The sequence below is a fragment of the Panthera pardus genome, unplaced genomic scaffold (genome assembly GCF_024362965.1).
Source record: "Panthera pardus isolate Hobbes unplaced genomic scaffold, ASM2436296v1 HiC_scaffold_16, whole genome shotgun sequence".
Classification (NCBI taxonomy): domain Eukaryota; kingdom Metazoa; phylum Chordata; class Mammalia; order Carnivora; family Felidae; genus Panthera; species Panthera pardus.
Genome location: NW_026526721.1, coordinates 52,810,671 through 52,828,536, shown reverse-complemented (window position 1 = coordinate 52,828,536; position 17,866 = coordinate 52,810,671). Strand labels below are relative to the sequence as shown.

At 36.9% G+C, this 17,866-nt stretch overlaps 1 long non-coding RNA gene across 1 annotated transcript; it reads right to left on the bottom strand.

Moving 5' to 3' along the window:
* Positions 1-1,604: 1,604 nt before the first annotated feature.
* LOC109266265 (uncharacterized) lies at positions 1,605-14,754 on the bottom strand. Its single transcript, XR_002079636.2, has 3 exons — positions 14,665-14,754; positions 10,598-10,693; positions 1,605-1,955 (listed from the first exon to the last, which is right to left on the bottom strand). It is a non-coding gene; the product is annotated as an uncharacterized LOC109266265 (long non-coding RNA).
* Between the last annotated feature and the right edge of the window lie 3,112 nt (positions 14,755-17,866).

Sequence of the window (17,866 nt, the reverse complement as noted above, 5' to 3'; positions counted from 1 at the left end):
TTTAAATTTCTGAAAGCCTGGCTCTTATGTTTACCTGAAACTCACCATCTTGTCATTTACATCCTTAAGCCTGTTAATCACATTTGTTTTAAAATCTCTGATTGATAACTCCAATATCTAGTTCTCCAATGGGTCTTTCTATTGTTTGCTTGTCTTATTTTGGTCATTTGATCCCAAGTCCTGGTATAGTTGATAATTTTTTGTTTTGAGTGTGAAATACTATGTAGGAAAGATTGAAATGATGTTTTGAAGCTTTAGAAGACATTACTTTCCTCCAGATTCAGTCTTTCTTGTTTCTGGAATTTAATTTGAGACTGAGTTTTGATGTTCCTGAAGGCTAGTTTAATTCTGAACTTACTTAAATACACATTTCTTCTCGTGGGTAGGAATAAAGGTCACTTCTTTCTAAACAGTCAGGTAATAAAAGTTGCATGGACTCATATTCTCTTTGACAAATACCAGGAAATGTAGCTTTAAGTGTTGTGTTCTACTGAAATCAATCTACCTCTTCTACCTTCCATTATTGTTTGACTTTTGCTATTCTTTATACATTTATGATTGCATTATATTGTTACTTTTATGTAAATTTTCTCAAATTTTTTTGTGGAAGAGGATGGCATAAGAATACCAAATAAATAAACATAGCTATATGGGGTTTGAAAAATGTTTGGGTTATATTTCAAGGTTCTACCACCCAATAATTTTAATTTTGTTTTTTGGTGGTGCTGTCATCTGCTTGCTTTTGGTCTGGTTTGGTTCGCTCAATATTTCTTCTTAGGAATTTTGTAATAACATCTGAATTATCTGGAAAATGGTCCCTCTCCAACTCCCATAGTTCTAGTGGGCATGTTAGTTTCCTAGGACTGCCATCACGAAGTACCAGAGACTGGGTAGCTTAAGACAAGAAAATGTTTTTCTATCATAGGTTAGGACAGAAGTCCAAAATTAAGGGCTTAGCAGTGTTGGGTCTTTTTGGGGGCCTCACAGAGAGAATCTGTTCCACGCTTTTCTCCTACTATTTGCTGGCAAATTGGCACATGGTGAACTCCCTGTGTTTTCACATTGTCTTCCCTTTGTATATGTCTGTCTCCCTGTCTCTCCTTCTCTTCTCATAAGGACACTAGTCATATGGGATTAAGGACCCACCCCACTCTAGTATGACCACATCTTAACTAAGTTCATGGATGGGAATTCCTGACACTCAAAGCAGAAACAAATAAATCCCTTTATTTGTTTATCTATGAGATTGTTTTCTGCAATTAGAAATTGTTGTTTCTTTGTTTTAATAAAAGGATTTTCAGTAGAACCAAGCACAGGACAATTTTGAATGTTAGCTGGAAGGCAAGTGAGAGAGAGGGAAATGAGTGTGAATTGAAAATTTTTTCAATATACCTATTGACACAGTTTGAATCATTGGGTCTGTTTCCAGTTTTTTTAATTCATCAAACAATCTAGGTATGTACCAATGATAGATTGGTTAAATAAATTAATGAAATTTGCATTCTAAATATTGTGGTGCTATCAAAATTGTAGGGTGGATTTATGTGTACTTACATAGAAAGGGCTCAAATGTTAAGTAAAAAAATAAGCCATGGAACGAGGTGTGTATTTTGATATCATTTATGAAAACCATGCTTGCACACATATGCACCTACATACATACACACTTAGAAATGTATACCAGAGGGTATATCTAAAACTGCTGATACTGGGGGCAAAGAGAAAAGATTTCTAATCTTATCCTTCTATGTATTCTTTCTTCATATATTGCCATATATTCATTTACTACTAGCTTCATTAAAATCAAACAGGTCATCAACACAAAAGGAAATAATCTTGGCAGTGTTTCTTGCCTTCTTTGATAGGCTGTGTTTTCCTCCATTCCCATGTGTTCTCATAGTTGTAGAGATGGTTGGCCTTTGAAAAGCATGTATGTGTGGCACATACATAAGTACCTGCGGGGAATAAGAAGTTATCAGTGGTGAATAAAGAATGCTGAGCTGAGGCTGAAGTGGACAGGAGATCTGTTCCTTAGCCTTAGGCTATTGCTGCCACGGGGCCGTTATGACCCAGCATTGTGATCTTCATATATATTTCTTGATGCACATTTTTCAGTCTGTCTGTAGGATAAATTCCTAGAAGCTGTGCCGCTGAGTCCAAATAAATGTACATTTTAGATTCTGATTGATATAACTAAACAGAAGTCAATCACTATTACTGGGCTAGTATTACTAAATGGCTTTCCTCGGATATTTAGGTGAAGTACAGATTCTGGTCGGATCTTGGCGAGGGCTCCCAAAGTATAATGTGGCATTTTTATTTAATAAGAAAATTGGCTTTGCTTGCGTTCTCCCTTAGTGGAAATTTAAACTGCTTGGTGTCAAAAAATAGAGAAAAATGGCATTCGCTTCTCCCTTCTCATCCCCACACACATCAAAGCTGGTACAGCTGTCTCTGAAAAGTAGACATCTTAAACTTACGATGAAGGCAACAATAGAGACAGAACTGAGCCTCATAGCAACAAATCAGATGCCTCTAGGAGAGCCAAATGGAACAGCACAAGGCCCTGTGCCAAAAATCCGAAGAGGCAGGAAGTGCCTTGGGATGGGCTCCAGCTGCAGCGGAAATGTGAGAAGCCTCAAATGGTTAAAAGGAAATAGTCTGCCAGGGGAGAGACTTGTGTGTTGCAGGAGGTGTTGCTACAAAGAACTTTCTCTAGCTCTTTCTTGTTGAGTTATTTAATACCACGCATATCAGTTTTCTTTGTACTGAATTTCACTGCACGAGGTAGGGAAGGGGTACGGAAGACAGATACTGATTTCACCTCTTCTGCTGATGCTGCCATCTCGTCCTGCCTGTGACATCCCCATGAAAACACCACTGAAGGGTCAATGAGCTGGAAAATGGCTACTTTTATCCTCTAAAATAATACTTCACTGATATCTATGCTTGAAAATTCACACAGTATTTCAAGGATATAGATTTATTATGAAATGTAATTTTTGTTCTTAGGGAAGGCATATACTTTCATTAAAGGAACATTTCATCCAAAGGGCAAATATAAACAGAGATGAATGTATTCATCAGTTTGAAAATCTATATGATGAGGGAAGGGGCAAATAACATTACTCCTGTTAAAGATTCTATATCCGACAAAATGAGAACTAGTATGGTGTGACCTTAACTGAATATAATCTGTGATGCAATCTAGGATATTCATAACATAGCTTTTATTTGTGAAGTTTCTTTTTTGTATCTGTTTGCAAAGCACTGTCACATGCCCTCACTGGCAAGCAATTTATGCCAGTTAGTAATCTTGTGAGTTTTGCAAAATAGGTGTTAAATTTGATTCACCCATGTTCCCTTAAGTCCCTTTGTAAAAAGGTCAGAGTCTAAAATTCAATAAACAATTCTGAGATTACAGACCTGAGAGGTGAAGTACGTTACCCAAGGTCATACTGGTTAGTAACAGAGTAAGACCTGCACTTCTGCAGAGCTCAGAGGCACAACCACTGAAGTCCTACTTGCTTTTATCCTCTCTCGAGAGAGAGACAACGTGGGCTCTTTGTCATCAGGCTTTTCTCTGGTTCACTGTCAATAACAGACATTATGATTTCAGAGCTGCTCTCCACACTGAGAAACTTTTCTTCGTACTGAACTACTTACTACACTTAGTGTCATGTGGCATTAGTTGTGCAGTTTGGGCTCCATGGAAGGAACATTATTTTCACACTGAAAAGGATAAAATGCACATGAAAAGGCACAATCAAGTCCAAACACAGGTATAAAGAGAGAATGAAAGAATAGCTATCAGCTTTTAATGAGCTCACACCTCGAAGGCCGAGAAACTTTGGTGTGATGAAAAGGGTGCAGGTTGTCGTATACAGGTTGAGTTTCAATTTTGACTTTTACCTTTTTTGCTGTGTGGAATATAATCAAAATACTTCTAGCTATTTTGAGCCTTGGATTCTTCAGTGATAAAGTAGGCATGGTAATAGCTATGTCATAGGGTATTTTAAAGAGCTAAAATAATGTATGTAAAATGATTATGCTTCTTGGGTGCTTAATACATTTTAGCTATAATTAATGCAGTATGAAATCAACTTAGTGAGATGACTTAGATTGCATGTGATTTCCAGAATATATTCTAATTAATAAGTGATTTATCAGAACTTTGGGGGGGGGAAATAAGTGGGTATTAAGACTTAGCAAGTATTCACTGAAATCAAATCATGATACATTGACCTTAATTTGTAAAGAGTGGTACTAGATCAGGGGTCAGCAGAGTAAAGCCTAGAGGTCAGATCTGGTCTGCAGCCTATTATATGGCCTGAGAACCATGAAGGTTTTTATATTTTTAAATGATTGGAAAAACAGCTTAAAAGATATTTCACTGCCTATGAAAATTATATGAAATTTAAATTGCAGTGTCCATAAATAAAGTTTACTGGAACACAGCCACACTCATTCACTGGCATTAGGTCTCAGACAGCTTTCCATTGGAATGACAGAGCTGACTTAGCCGCAACAGAGATCATATGACCTAGAGGCCTAAAGTATTTACTACCAAGCTTTTTATAGGAAAAGTTTGCAGACCTCATAGTAGAACATTAGGTCAGAGAAAGACCCCAGACACATTATATCTGTATTTCACCAAGTGTTTAAATCAGCCACCTGTGACAGAGGCAGCTAACTGAGGAACAAACACAAGTGCTGCTCCTCTATATTCTGTACATATTTCTGGAAGGTGCCTGCCCCCTATGATTATATATCCCAGGCTCCCTTCTTCGAGGTGTGTGGCCATGTGAAAAGCTTGGCCAATGAAATATGAGTGAAAATAACATGTATCATTTCCAAGACAAGAGTTTTCAAGAAGCAGGAGTTCCTTCTCCTATGCATTTTACCCAGCAGGTTCTAGGGGATGGCTGAGCCACAAAACATATAGAGCCAGGGGCCCTGGACTGCATGTCAGAAGTGGCAACCTGCCCACCTGAAGCACCTGTTTTGGACTTCTATTTGAGTAAAAAATAAAGTTCTGTTGTATTATCACTGAAACTTGAGGAGTTTGTTTATTAGTGTCTCTCTAATTCACTCTTAAAATGTTCTGAAAAAGATAAGGCAATGTGTCTGAATGAAAATACATGCATTTAGTAATGATCATCTGTGCTCAAACAGGGTTGGTTAATCAATCGATGCCAACATGGATGGAAGAGGTGTAACACCTGCATTCTTCCATCCTTGCTCCCACACTAAGAACCAATACTGCAGGACAAAATGAGTAATTTTTAATGTTTTAAGCCTGCCTTTAGAAGAATTCTTTTGGTGCACCTGGGTGGCTCAGTCGGTTAAGCATCTGACTTGATTTTGGCTTAGGTCATGATCTCAAGGTTTCTGATATCGAGCCCTGCAGGGCTCTGTGCTGACAGGGTGGAGCCTACTTGAGATTCTCTCTCTCCCACTCTCTCTGTCCCCTCCCCAGCTCCTGTTCTCTCTATATCAAAAATAAATACATAAACCTTAAAATATTTTTAAAGACGATTCTATAATTATACAGGAGGTTGGACTAAAAATTCCTCTAATTCTGTCTTTCAGTCCTTGAATTTAATCATTAAATGCTTTCTTGTTTTAATCATGCATGTATTATTTTGTTTCAAAAATTTAAAGGTCAGTTAGATAAAAAGCAATTCTGTGACTTTGGTTTTCTATAAATTGACGATATACACAGGTCCTAAATATACAATTCAGGGACTTTTGATTAAGTTATTCATTTTGTCATACAGTAAATAAGGTACCCTGGAGAATAGGAAGATATGATGAAGGACTGGTGTACTTGTTAAGATATATCCATCTGCAAGTAAGAAAATACCAACTAACACTGGCTTAAATAATAGAAATAAAGGTATTTAATCATCTCACATGAAAGAAGTTTGCACCTGACTGAGACCATGTTAACTAAGAGATCTATGTTGCCATCATACACAGTAAGATCAATTAGTAGTTAGGTAATAAGTCATACTGACATCATATAGCTGATATGATATACTGAGAAGGGCTTATTGTTTCTTTGTTTTTATGGCCAAAAATGTATAATCTAATCATGAGAAAACATCAGATAAACTCACATTGTGGGACATTCTATTAAATAATTGACTAGTACTCTTCCAAAGTGTGAAGGTTATTTAAAAAAATAAATTAGGAAAGATTGAGAAATTATCACAGATTGAAGGAGGCTAAAGAGACATAATAACTAAATTCAATGTGGTAATTTGCAGTGCATCCTGAAATAGAAAAGAAGATATTAACAGAATAACTAGAAAAACCCAAATATAGTCTATAGTATAATTAATAGTATTATACCAGCATTCATTCTTAGTTTTGATAATTGTATTATGGGTATGTAAGATGTTAACATTAGGAGGAGCTGGTTAAGGGCATATGGGAATTATCTGCTATTTTTGTCACTTTTCTGTAAATCTAAAATTATAAATATAAATATAAATATAAATAATATAAATATAAAAGCCTGGAGTTGGTAATTCCAGATGCAGTAGGGTGATGCAGGAACATCATCAAGAGCTAAAGATTTGTTTCTACTTTCCCATTCTGCCATTTTTCTTTGTTCCCTTTTTTCTCTAGGTCTAGCTGCATACCAGATATTCTCCACCGCAGCTGAGATCGACACATCTCCATCCTGCTCTATTCCTGGGCAACTAGCCTTCTATAGGGTTACCAACTGCTCTGTGGCTTCTGGTCAGGCAATGCCTGCAGAAGATCAGCATGCAAAAAGAGTGGGTTTTTATTCACTTGGGTCTTTCCACCTCAGGCAAAGGTTTACAAGAGCCTGAGTCCCTCTACCTATGTTCCTGGTGACAGTTACTGTAGGACACCTCTCTCCTAAAGCTATGATTACAGCCCTTTACATATTCTCATAAACACTCCTGTTCCTGGCATTTTCAAGCCCACTGGTAGTAATGGCACCCTGCAATGGTAATCCCCAAGGGCTACCTGTTCCTCATAGTTCTCTTTTATCCTGCTCATACTTTATGAAACTCTCAGTGACCACACTTGCATGTGCTGTCTCATTCCTGCTTAAATTCTGATATATCATTGTCACAAAATAGCCCATGCAGTTCCAAGCATCATATATGCTCTCATGTAATTAGAGAGGTGAAAGCATATAATGCTTATTAGATACACACACACACACACACACACACACACGCACGCACCTGCTATACATGGTTTCAATTCTACCTCTGTCACTTACTGGCTTCATAGTAGGTCTGACACCTAGTGAGTACTCAGTATTCTCCATCTCATTAACAGAGAGTTAATCGTGCTGTTGCTCAGGATAAATGGCTCTAGAGTCATCTTTTACTCACTTTCTTTCCAACCCCATAGCCAGTATGATGATGAATCTTATCAGTTTTGCCTCCAAAATATATCTAGAACCAATCAGTTACTACCCTCTGTACCCTCACAACCCTAACTCACCATGTCTCTTTGGATAATTGCTTTGGTCTCCTCCTTTGACTGCACCTGCCCTCTTTCACACACACAGTGTTATCTCAGGGACAACCAGAGACTTCTTTTCAAATGTAATTTCCATCTTGGGACTCTTCTGCTAGAACTCTCCCACTTCACTCAGAGTTTACGTAAAGCCCTACAAGATCTGCCTCCTTCTGTTACTTTCTTCCCTCACCTTGTCTGTATTATTTTCTTCCTTAGGCACTGTCAGCCACACAGAGTTCCTTATTTTTGCTGAAACATAGCAAGTTTGCTTCTACCTCAGGGTCTTTGTTTTTTCCTCTACCTGAAACTTTATTCTACCAGATACCTCCCTAACTCGCTCCCTTGCTCCCTTTACTTCTGTCAGCTCAAATATCAGCCTTTCTTTATGACCCTAAATAAAAGAAAATGAAACAAAACTCCTTTTCCATTATACCGTCAACCCTCCTTATTCTGTTTTTGCATTGTTTTTCTCCATAGAACGTTACCATTACTCACATATATTAGTGTTTTTCCATATGCATACGTGCATATGCATGTACACATATATGTATAACACACATACATTCTTTTTCTCTCATTAGAATATGTTGTCCTTAATGCTATAGATTTTACTCATTATTATATCCCCATTGCCTGGAATGGTAGCTGGTACATAAAATGTACGTAAAATAATTTTAAGTAAGTGAATGTATGAGTATCAGTTAAATGTAAATCTGGAAAAAATGCTTTTTAAAGGTTATTTCCCTCCTGGGATTTGGGGCATCTCTTCATATGAAAGAAGCAAGAGAGAATTTGAACAAAATGACTTCATCACCCACTGACGAAGCTGCTCAGAAAAGGGAAAGTCACTGCTCATCAAGAATTCCTTCAACATTCCTCTTACAGAGCCAACCTGAATGGAGACTTCCTTAGGCAGCTAGAGACAAGTTTTATGGATACAGTAAATAAATTTTTATTGCTAAGCAAGCCAAAATGTAAGCAGGAATGCTTAATGATACCCTAGCTACCCGGGGAGTGAACTTTCTCCATCCTTCATACATTGCTGACATGTCAACTACAGCACTTCACGCTTGACTGAGAAGCTATTAAAACAATTACCAGGTCATTAACAAGGGCTTTTAAGACCAGTTTTGAAGCCATACTAGTGAGGAAATTTGCTTTGATAGGCATATTAGACCACAGGGTGGCCTGGATTTGGACAATTTCCAACTGTCCTCTGGCTTCTCTTCTCTTATTCTTCTGATTTCTAGGGACACTCCCAAAGGTAGGTAGATGACTATTTAAAATTTCATTAAAATGTCTTCCATTTATGCCTGAACAAAGGGAAGACAACCGCTTGTGCCTGTGGTTCTCAGTATCCAGATTCAGATACAGTTTTCTGTAACCAACTTTGTCCTGCTTACTCTCCTCCGAGCTTGAGGCCTTCTCTCACCCCCAACACCCAAGTTCACCAGCTCAGGTGGCCTATAGCTGTCCTAAAGCTTCCACAGAAGCAGCTCACCCTCCCCTTGCTTCCCGATGCCACATGGTACTTTCAAATAACCCTCTCTCCACTGGAGGCAAGGTTTCTACCCCTTCTCTCCTCACAAGGTATAGAGAAGAACACGCACCCGTCCTGGTCATAATAATTTACATAGATTATAAGTTACAGACATGCCTAACCAAATAAATATATGTTTGTATTTTAAAGAGGAGCCTAACACAAATGGATTAAGTGCTGTTTAACTTGTTAGCTCTGAGGAAAATAGTACTGTTCTATTTTATTGAGGGAAAAATTAAAGATCACAACGAATGATACAGAGACCAGTTAGGAAGGTCTTAACTAACTCTCTCTTAATTTATGATTACATGAAAAACTAAGCAATAACTATCATTACCAGATGTCATTTTTTTGGCCTTCCCTTTTTCCCTAGGGTGGGGTTCTTTATAAATAGGCCAGACATATAGAGATAGAGAGATGAATATGCATGCCAAAGAGATTAGATCTCGTGTAGCTGAAATCTGACAGCTAAACCAGGTAGCCATTCTAGGTGGGTATTCTGACCCTTCAACACTTTCCACAGGACATTCTGTAGCAACTTTATTGCTTATTTGGGACACTGATGAGGAGTGTCTTCTTATTTATGGCAACATTAAACAGTTGGTCAATGTGATTTCTAAACAAAGAAATTCCTAAAGCAGAGGATGTACAGATACTACATGTTCTCTCTTACTGCAGACACCTAGCCTATCTCAGAAAGAAAACAGAAATTTTGTAGAACTTCACTTAATAAGCTCTAGTCAAAGTCTGTTACTAATATGGAGACTCAGGCCTCTTTGGGGTTTTTCCATAGACTCTTGCAGAACAAGTAACAAGTATACTTTTTGATTAGGAAAGTCTCTCTCTTTTTTCACATCAATTTTACTGCCAGCACATCTCCTCCCACAGAAAATAACTGAGTAGAAATAAGATCTTGATATTCTACTCATAGAGTCTGGCTGCAATCAATTGCAACTCTTATGGGAAGTAATCCTGCTGTCAGTTTTGTTTCATTTATTTCTTAGACTACCTAAGAGACCTATTTCAGTACTTAGAAAAATACAGATTGTTTCAGGTCTTCATGCTGTTCAAAGTAAATTACTAATAATAGCAAAATAATGGTTGGTCCCTTAATTTTAGTAATTGTTTACAATAATTAATGAAAAATCTATCATCTTCAGATAAGAGTTTTGCAGTTTAAGAACCCAAATTTTTTTCTAGACGTGAACAAAAGAGACATCCTAAAGTCCTTCTAGTACATACACTTTGTTATCTTACAAATCACATAATTAGTTACCACATGTTTATTTTTTCTCATATGACAAAATAGGCCGTATTAATTATCTGTTCCTATATAAAAAATTACCTCATGATTTAGTGCCTTTAAACAAGAATAAACATTTCTTGTCTCATGGTTTCTGTGGATCAGGAATCTGGGAGGAGTCTGATGGGCTCCTCTGTCTTGGGGTCTCTCTTACAGGGTTGCAATCAGGGTGTTGTGGGGGCTACAGCCATTTGAAGGCTTCAGTAGGCAAGGGAGATCTAGATCCAAGATGTCTGACTCACATAGTTGGCAAGTTGGTGCTGGCTGTTTGCAGGAAGACTTAGCTCTCCACGGTATGGACGGCTCCACTGGACATCTTGAGTAGCCTCCTCATATACCTGTTGCATTTACCCAGAACAAATGGTCCAAGAGAGAAGAGGGTAGAAATGACAATGTGCTTGATGACCCAAGCTTAGAAATCACACACTTTTGCTCTGCTGTAACTCTACCAGTCACACACACAAACTCTGGCTCAGGTGGGAAGGAGTACACTAACTAGGGTATGAATCATTGGCAATCCTCCTGGAGATTGGCTGCCAGATAGCTATAAGCTGAACAATAACTAGCACCAAGTAGACACCCAATAAATACTAGTTGAATGATTTTTCTTTTTTAATAAAGTAGGAGAATGAGAAGCAGAAAGTGGAATGTCCAGAAGGAACCACAATGCTTGAATAAGCACCACATGCCCTGTTGTCTACACTGTTCTGTAAACAAATGAGAAAACTTCATTCTAAATTATTCACATAGGACCTTATTTTTATTTCTGCTTTGTAATAAATATTTTTAAAGTGAACAGTTAGGTAAAGTATAACAATTTAAATAAGTCTCTTAAGATACCCAAATATTATAACCTTGTAGTTTCCTCATCTGGGTTTGACAAAGTTACAGCAGGGAACTGCTGAACTTAAACCAGTTTTCAAATGGTTATCATAATTCTTTTAGAAATTATGTACAAATGGGGTTCTACATTGTTTTAGTACCTTTCCATAAGGAGTTCAGTGAAAATAATGTGCATAAAATTCACAATCCTGATTATCCCATTGTAACATATATAAATTCTCCAATTTCATCCTTTTAAAATAAAGAAACAATAAAAAAACAAATAACATTAAAAAAAATTTTAAATGTGACTAACACTTGTAAATAAAAGATACACATTTTCCTTCCCTTAACCACTCCTTTGCCAAAAGATCAATGGGCTTCTCCACCGGAAGAGGGAAAATGATTTTTGAAACCAAGTCTCTGCTTCATCATTTCCTCTTCAAGTCCTTTTGTCCTTGGAATTAGTAGAATAAGGTGGAAGTTCTCTTAGAAGTCATCGGTGCACATAAGTCTTTGGCTTGAAAGTTTCGAAAATTTTCTGAGACGGAAAAAGTTCTCAACACACTAAGAGCCAACTTTGTTCCTTTGAAAATTAAACGTAATTACTTCACTTGGAAGATTATTTCACAATTCAGTAGATTCACTTCCAGGAAAATTGTCTTGGTGTCAGGCCTGCTTTAGTTTTTTTTTTTTTTCTCTTTATACTAGACTTTCAGTAGCTCTCCTTTATTTTGTGAGGCACCCTGCGGGGAATGGGAATGCTTTGCAAATTAAACACTATTTGAGTAAATTCAACATGGAAATGAAGGCCTTTATACCAGAAATTATATTTAGCCTCTGCTATTCTCCTTTGTGTCAAGGATGATGGTCAATTTCAGCATAGATATTCATATTTACTATAAAAGTGGTGCTAAAAATCTAATATTGCAAGTGTTTTTGTGAGCGAGTACTTATGTATATGGATTAGTAGCACTGTACTGTTCTGTTTCATGGTACACTTTTTTTTTTTTCTGTCCTCTGTGTTTCATCAACGTTCTGAAACAGTCAGTAACTAGACTCTACACTGCTTCTTTTGGTTCTTTTGTTCTCTCCTCATAAATCATTCTCTCCAGCCCTTAAAAGACTTGTTTTTCATCTTAACTCATTCCAAATTTGTTTGTCTCTTTTAGCATGTTTTCTTGTTTTAAATCATGAGGTGGGAAGCCTTGATTGTACTTTTATAATTTTTTTAATGTTAATTTATTGTGAGCGAGTAAGCGTGAGCGGGGAAGGGGCAGAGAGAGAGGAGGATCGAGGGTCGAAAGCAGGTTCAGTGCTAACAGACGCAAGCTCGATGTGGGGCTCGATCATGACCTGAGCCGAAGTAGGATGTTCCACTGACTGAGCCACCCAGGTGCCCTGGCTGTACTGTTAGCGCTTCATTAGGAAACTTGAATGGTTTTGGCTGCTTGACTGATGGATATAGGTACAAGTATATAAATATCGATAGATTATAGATATAGATAGATTTAGATATGGACATAGGTAGAGATAGAGATAGAGATAGAGAGATAGAGATATGTAGATAGATATGCAGAGAAGAAGCACTGTATAATATAGCAGAAAGAGCAGAGGACTACATAGTAGGAATCTTAGTTCTAGGCTTTGCTGTTATACTTGCCTGCTATGGGTAATTGAGGAAATCAGTAACCACTCTGGTCTGCCTTGTCTTCATTTATTCCCTCATTCATTCAAGAAGCACATATTACGTACTTGGGGATACAGTCATGTATAATATAGGCTATGTTTTCCCTTTTTTAGAACTAAAGTGTAGTGAAAATTGACAAATTATAAACAAGTAAGCAAAGAATTTAGAGTCTTTAGATTTGGTAATTGCTTTTAATGAATTCGTGTAGTAATTTGTTAGAAAATGACAGAAGTAAGAAGGGGGGCTGTATTTAAATAGAGAGACAGGAAATCCTCTGCCTAAGAAGGCATTATTGGAGTAAAAAGGACCCAGGTATGAGATAAATCAGGGGAAGCGTAGAAAGAGCAGATCAGAAAATGTAATTTTAGGTGCTTTTGTTATTTTAGGTTGTAATTTTATTTATATAAGTACCACTGGATAAGAAACACTAGATTCTCCAAAGCAATCTTGTAGATTTCTTTGGGATTTCCATGTGGTTTCACTTCTCAACTTCCTACTGCTGAGGCCATTTTTTTTTCCTCTGTGTAACTCTTTCATAAATTTCCAAGTTAAGAGAATAGTTTAATTTTGACTTGTTAAGGGAAAGTATATGTTTAAGAGTTATTAAAAGTTCAAGATTTGGCCGCCTGGTGGCTTAGTTGGTTGAATGTCAGACTCTCAATTTTGGCTCAGGTCATGATGCCAGGGTCGTGGGATTGAGTCCTGTCTCAGGCTCTGTTCTGAGCATGGAACCTGCTTAAGATTCTCCCTTTCTCTCCCTCTCCCTCTTTCTCTCTTTCTCTTTCTCTCTCTCTCTCTCTCTCTCTGCCCCTCTCTCCTGCTCGCATGCTCTCCCTATATATAAAATAAATAAAATAAAATAAAATAAAATAAAATAAAATAAAATAAAATAGAAGTTCAAGATCTGATTTTGACTCCACCGGTAAATAGAACTTAGTAAGAACTTGGGCAAGATCTTGGAAAATCATTGTAATTATTGGGGCCTCAGTTTCTTTATGTATAGAATGCAAACATTGAACTAGATCGGCTAGTTGTGAAAATTTTAATTCCATTTTCAAAGGAAATCTTTCATGGAATGCCAGTGCTTTAGTCAGTTATCATTTATTTTGTAAATGATAGAAACTAACTTATGAAAAAGGAATTTATTATAAGAATGTAAGGTGGTGGTGACCACAGTATTAGAATTATGGCTGATTCTAATAGGGACTATTAGACTGGGCACTATTCCCTCAGTAAATTTGCAACAGAATAATTTTTATACATTAGCACTTGAGAAAGACTCTTTCATAATACATTACCTAAGAAAATGATGTGTGTAAAAGCCCAGCGGTCCATTTTCTTCCTCCCTTTTCCCTTTCTGAACAAGGACGAGGTAATTCTACTATTGACCAAAGAGCAATGTTCACATGTTCTACCTGTCAAAACCATGCTCTAACCAAACTTATCAAATGCCTCTGTTCATTCCCCCCACTACCTTGTCACATAATTAATATTATATGCCAAAATTCCAGTGAGTTGGCATCAACTGAACACCTAATTGCTTGGCATGGTATATGTGTAAAAACAATCTGCAGGGTGAAGTATGACTAAGTCCTCCTTGAAGAGACCTCATGAAGACATTAGTATAGCAGGCCAAGGAAAACAAAATGATACCAGCATTTCACTATTCTGACTAGAACATTTCCTAAAACATTCCTGGAAATGTAATAAATGTATCCTTCTTAAGGGTTAAATACTTTTTTTTTCAAATTACCTTTAATTTTATAGTCAATCTCCACTGAAATAATATTTGCTTACCATTAGTGAGTCCAGTAAGAGCTGCTCAAAATGCAATTTTCTCCCTGGGGCCACTCTGTTCCATGTTTATTGTTACATCTTATCATGTCCTCCAAAAAATAAAAATAGAAACTGCTTACTGGCAGTCATGACAGATGAATTCACCATTCCTTGCCAGTAATCATGAAATACTTTGCACATGAGATTTCTTCAAAGTAATATCTTTTTTGGCTGTTTTAACCTTTTTTAAAAATCTATCTATTTTTTTATTCTCACAGAATTACTTTGCGTCCAGCAGATAGCAAATTTTAGCATATCGATTTTATAAGTAAGCTGATAAAAGTTAATTGATTTGCCCAGGACCACATGGCATGGTTGGGACTGAGATTAGAAACTTATTTTTTTAGTTTCCCGGTTTAAAGCGTTGTATACAGGAATGAAGATCTCACACATACATAGTTTACAAGTGCTATGTAGGTTGCAGAGCTATTTCTAACATAAGGCAAGATTCTAGGAAAGCTCACCAATGTAACTGATTTTTGTTTTTTGCTGTAGCTCCTCAGCAGTAGAAATTCACACAGGCCCTTCCTATCTGTAGTCTCAGACTTTGTTCTTCTCAAGAGAGCAGTGCCATATTGAGGAAATCTAAAAGGGAAATGTATACCTTTTATACACATAGTATATTCTGAAATAACTCATGATGACTTCAATAATGACCTTTGTTACAAAGGATCCAAATGTGTATAGAGAGAATGTGAAAGCCTAGAGATTATTCTGGGTCCCAGTTCAGTCTGGATGCTTAACACTTTACCCCTAAGCAGATGGAAAACTTCAGAAGAGACACAGAATAAATCGATTTTCAGGTAGGGATATCTATCTGCAGGCCTTATCATGGATTTCTCAGATTTACCTTCCGTGTTCTGGCCCTTAACAGGACCCTAAACCATAAGCCCAGGGCTAAAACAAACTTGGACAGTTTCTGCAGGTAAGGAGTGCAAGTAATGTCTATCCTTTCTTCCTTTCACTACAGAAATTTTAGGGAACTGATTATGGTTCATCTCATTACAATGTGTTTTGAAGATGCACACTTTAGTGATATAGCTGGGGACTTGGTAAAACTGGCTTAGCTTTAATATCTTCAAAATGAAGTAATTGAACTAAATAAATTCTAAGAACCATCTGAGCTCTAAATTCTAAATTCTTAAATCCTTCCAGAACAGCATCTATCATGACAGAATATGAGGGATAGAAAGGGCCTTGGAGATTATCCAGCCCGGAAGTTTTCAAACTGTGATCCAAAGAAATCCCTCAGAGGTCAAAGTAAATGTGAGGAGAAGTGAAAGATTAAGTAACTAGCATTCCATGTCCTAACCCATGGAATCCTCCCACATAAAACTCCTGATTTTATCAGTTGTATATACTGTGCTTCCATGCCTTAGTAGGCTTGAAACAAATAATCTAATCGAACACCCTACTTGCAGGTGATAAAGTCACGAAGTCCTAGAAAATCTTAGAAGTTTGCCGAAAATGACACCAAAATGGCATTGCATGTCATTGTGTCATTGGTGGCAGACTACGAACATTAGATCAAAACTGACAACTCTGTTTTACTTAGAACTATGTTAAACGTGATTTTTAACCTCACTAGTTCAGCTTGCCAAACTCACAAGCCACTGTTCCTTTGCAGGGTTTCATCGTCTCAAGAAAATCTTGAGAAGAAAAGGATGGGAAAGAGATCTGTGCATTTAAGAAAGAGTATGTGCTAGCATTGAGAAAGATGAGGTGAAAATTTTATTATTCCGAATTCTAGGGATTAACTTCAAAAATGTTTTCAACTGTTCCTTTTAATTCATTGTGTAATCAACGAGTAGTTAACATTTACTACCACAGTAATTCAGAGTTCATTTATTTCCTACTGCAAATGCGTACTCTAAAGGAAAAATTAAGAAACTAAATAAAACATAATAAGCAGGGGAAAAAAAAAACTATACTAAATTGCTACAGCATACACTAAATTGATTATTCTTTTCTTCCCAGGTTAGAGGGCTTTGTGAAGATTATATTTGACTTCGAAAATTACAAATGTGCCCAAAACATTTTGTCTCTTTATCGATGTGTAAGGTCAACGGAAAAGGTAAAACTCAGGTTTGGTATTTTGTTTTTGAGTGGAAAAAAAAAACGTATAACCGGTTTTCCTGACAGAAAAAAACGTAATTTAACTTTTAAAGAGACTTAACTATTATTTCTACTTAATTCAGGAAGAGTCTTAAATTTTGTTACAAAATGTTCACATACATGCACACACAACAGTCTTTGAAATCTTTTGAAGCCTTGGACAGATGAAACTAATATTTTATACAAATACCAATGGCTTTCATTGTTCTTTTCTTCTTTATATATTTTTTTCCCATTTAAAAATTTCAAGCAAATCATAGGACATCTGGAGCATTTGTGTTTTTATTAGAGTTCTGACATTACACCAGAAAGACTCTGAAAACTCATAAAATGTCTCTAGAAAATATATAAAATAGGTCACTGTTTAAAGGCAGATTTTTTTTTTTTGCCATGCTAAATACTTATTTTCTGTATGTGGAAGAAATCATAAAATCATTGGAATTCACACATTTTCTCACAGAAAATATTCTTAAACGATTTTTTTTTAATGAATTTGTGTTCCCAATACTCAGTGTTGCCAAATAAGCTTTTGTTCTTGGGCTTAGCTTGGGCAAATTCTCTTGGTATTGCCCTTAATCCCCAGATAACTAGCTAATGGAAATACATATACTGAGGTTCCTGTGACACAGAAGAGTCCAGCCTGGACAATGAACTTCCCTTTCTCATTTGCTTAGTGGTTATTCCTCTGGGATGGAAGCATCTGGCCTGCTTAAAGCTGCTTCTACCTGCCCAGAGGCGGTTTGTAATCCAATTTCTCATCTAAATCCAGGAATTTCACGGCTGTGAATAATCAAAGACTATTTCAGTGTGAAGACTCACTTGCCTCTGCTTGAGGAAAGAATTTTTTTTCTGAGTTTTAGAACCCCCCACGTCCCACCCGCTGCTGTCTTAGGAGTCTCAGTAGGGCTCTCTGTGCTCTGGGGACCTGGACCTAGGATGGAACCCGTGTTATATAGCACCACACACCTAGCACTCTCCTGAGTTTGCTGAACCAGCAGTTTTAAAAATATATTGCTATCAATCTAAATGGATGTGTTCCTTAGACGTC